This window comes from Budorcas taxicolor, chromosome 19 (genome assembly GCF_023091745.1).
Source record: "Budorcas taxicolor isolate Tak-1 chromosome 19, Takin1.1, whole genome shotgun sequence".
Lineage (NCBI taxonomy): Eukaryota > Metazoa > Chordata > Mammalia > Artiodactyla > Bovidae > Budorcas > Budorcas taxicolor.
Window position 1 is genome coordinate 52,053,837 of NC_068928.1, and position 3,454 is coordinate 52,057,290.

The window sequence follows — 3,454 nt, forward strand, 5'->3', positions numbered from 1 at the left end:
AGAGGCTGTGGGCTGACAAGTGCTTGTCTCAGCCTGGCAGGTGCAGGTGATGTAAACTTGCAGCGTCTGGCAGAGCTAAGCCAGGGGGCCTCGGTGAGGATGCCAGATTTTCCGGACACCGCGTGGCAGCTCCAGGGGCAATGTGGGGCAAGGAGGGTCCCTCAGGTGTGGGCACTGTTATGCGCCAGATTCACACCATCATCTAATTCCTTCTTGGCTTCTCAGACCTCCCAGCCCATCTAGAAAAAAATTTTAAGGAGAAAAGTAAAGGCATCTAAGCAGGAGGGAGGTGTCCATGCTTCACTGAAAGTGTTAAAATGTTTTTGTTTTTTCCTGTTAATTTTTTAAATAACTATTTATTTATTTGGCTGTGCTGAGTCTTAGTTGTGGCAGACAGGATCGCTGAGGTATGCAGGATCTAGTTCCCTGACCAGGGATGGAACCCAGGCCCTCTGCCTTGGGAGCACAGAGTTTTAGCCACTGGATCACAGGAAAGTCCCTAATATGTTGACACTTTTAGATAAATTATGAGTGTGTGTTGTAATACCCAGAGCAACCACTAGGAAAACCATACACGTAGACTCACCCAAAGTGAAGTCACTCCGTCATGTCTGATTCTTTGCGACTCTGACTCCATGGACTGTAGCCCACGAGGCTTCTCCATCCATGGGGTTTTCCAGGCAAGAATACTGGAGTGGGTTGCCATTTCCTTCTCCAGGGGAAATTCCCCACCCAGGGATCGAACCTGGGTCTCCTGCATTGCAGGCAGATGCTTTACCCTCTGAGCCACCAGGGAAGCCCAGACTCACCCAAAATCATTATAAATAAATCAAGATGGACTCCTAATGTTCAAGTAATCCACAGAAAGGCAAGAGAAGAGGAGCAGAGAAAGCAAACAGAAAATCAACAATAAAACAGCAGACTTAAATTCTAACATGTTAATAATTTGCCTTAATGTAAATTATTTAAATACACCAATTAAAAGGAAGAGATTGGCAGAGTCTTTTTTTTTAAGTGATCCAACAATATGCTGTTTACAGGAAACTCACTTCTAATTCAACTATGACATTTCCCTGAAAAAATCCACAAATGGCGAATGAACATAGGAAAATACCTTCAACACTGAAAGCCATGAGGCAAATGCAAATACAGATCACAATGAAATGTTGCTACACATCTATCAGCATGGTTCAAATAAAAAAATAGTGACCACACCACACGCTGGCAATGATGCAGACACACTGGGTCACTCATGCATTGCAAATAGGAGTGCAAAATGAGACAGCCCCTCTGGAAAACAGATTGGCAGTTTCTCACAAAACTAAACACGCATTTGCCATATGACTCAGCAATTGCACTCTTTAGCACTTAGCCTAGAGAAATGGAGGCTTATGTTCACACACACACACACACAAAAACCTGTCCATGAATGTACATGGCAGACTACTCCCAATAGCCCAAAATTGGACCTTCCACAGGCAAATGGTTGAACAGTATATCCACACCATGGAATACTACTCAGCAATAAAAAGCACTGTTGATTTACTCTTGGATTAATCTCCAGGGAATTATTTTCAGTGAAAAAAATGCCAATTCCAAAAGGTTATGTAGTATATGATTCCATTTATCTAACATACTTGAAATGACAAAATTATAGAAAATGGAGTGCAGATGAGTGGATCCTAGGGGTGGGGTGGGAGGTGCATTGGAGAGGGGAGGAGCGAGGTATTAGTGGTTATAAAAAAGGGTGATACCAGAGATCCTTGAGGTCATGGAACTGTTCAGTATCTGGGCTGTGGTGATGGATATATGAACCCACACAGGCGATAGAGTTATTGAAACTAAACACACACACAGATGAGTACAAGCAAAACCAAGGAAACGGTAAGATGGGGCATTTATATCAACAGTGATATCTTGGTTGTGACATTGTGCCATAGTTTCACGAGATGTTACCACTGGGTGACCCTGGGTAGTTGTGCTACACGGGATCTCTCTAGGTTGCTTCCTCCAACAGCATGAGAATCTATAATAATCTCAACATAAAAAGGTCAACTTAAAAAAATAAATGAGCAAAAATAAACAAAAACCAAACCAAATTCCCTCCGGATTGCCCTGACCTTCGGTCCTGTCTTATGACTCCCGCACTGCCCCCCCCCCCCCCCCCCCCCCCCCCCCCCCCCCGCCTCATCGATGCTCCTCCAGCCTCCAATGACCACAGTACGTCACTAAATTCAAGGTTATGGCTTATCCTCGATTCTCCCAAACAAAATGCCTGTCATGGGGTTGGCTCGATTTGCAGGTGTTTTCTTTAGAAAAGTGATCCAGGGGGCAGGAGTGAAGAGGAGAGAGCATGAAGCAGGGAAAGCTGTGACCCAGGGAGACGCTGCTTTATGGAGTTGCGATCGCAACGGCCCCTGACCCTGGGGGCGCAATGGAGCACAAAGGGGAGAAGCATTTGTTTGCCGTAGACACCTTGTCTGTCAAGGATGACTCTAAGAAACGTACTCGTGGGGTGCACGTGTGTGGGTGCCAGAAGGGTTCCTTTCGATTCCCCCACCTTGGACAGATGAGAAGCAGTAGGATTGAAAGTCCACCTCTGGCCTCTGACCTATCCGCCTCTCATGGTGTCCCTTGGAGCCTCATCACATCGCATATCTGGCAAGCTCCTCCCACAAGCCTTCTACCTAAGGTCAAGCTCAAAGCCCACGATCTCTCTCCCCATAGTCCATGGCTCCAGCGTCTGGGGGCACTCCAGGGATGGAGAGATGTGGGGCCCAGCTGAAATCTCTGTGTGTCTGCCTCCTCCCTCCCACCCTGGCCAGCACACGCCCAGCTGCTCTGGCCACCCAGCTCAGATAAAACTTCACAGAGAGATTAAAAGTCACCGTGCACCTAGCTGGCAGAGTGGAGGTGCACACAGACTGCCTTTTAGAAAAAACCAGAAGGCCTGCAGGGGCCTGGCAGAAGGAAGTCACTGAATTGATGACTGTTGAAGGGCTGTGTTCCCAAAGCACATGAGCCAAGGACCATGCTCTGGCCGCAGCCCCGAGACCAGAGCTTCCCCCAGGTCATGGGTCATAGCCCCGTCGGGGAGGCAGTTGTGGCAGGTGTCCGGCACCACCGAGCAGGATGTGGGGTTTCTGTTACTGATCTGTCTCTATACCCCATGTCTTTCAGATTCAGTGTCCTTCACAGCATAGCAGCCAGGACCAGGAGTCCTTGGTGAAGGCTACCCTAATCCAGGATGCATGTGTCCCGAGAAAAAGGAGGGGCCTCCGCTTCACCCCAGGCCCTAAATGGCTCCAGGGTTTCCCAGGCATCTTTCTGCAAATCCAAGAAGAAAGGGTGTATGGCGATCACAGGCCACTAGGTAACTGTGGAGTCCTGGCCTGAGGTCACCTGGGGTCATCTAGACTGCCCCTACCCCTTTCTTCACAGCAGGATGGGGAAT

General features: G+C 48.1%; 1 non-coding gene across 1 annotated transcript; it reads right to left on the reverse strand.

The window, feature by feature from the left end:
• Positions 1-724: 724 nt before the first annotated feature.
• On the reverse strand, positions 725-796 carry TRNAC-GCA (transfer RNA cysteine (anticodon GCA)). Its single transcript has one exon. It is a non-coding gene; the product is annotated as a tRNA-Cys (tRNA).
• Between the last annotated feature and the right edge of the window lie 2,658 nt (positions 797-3,454).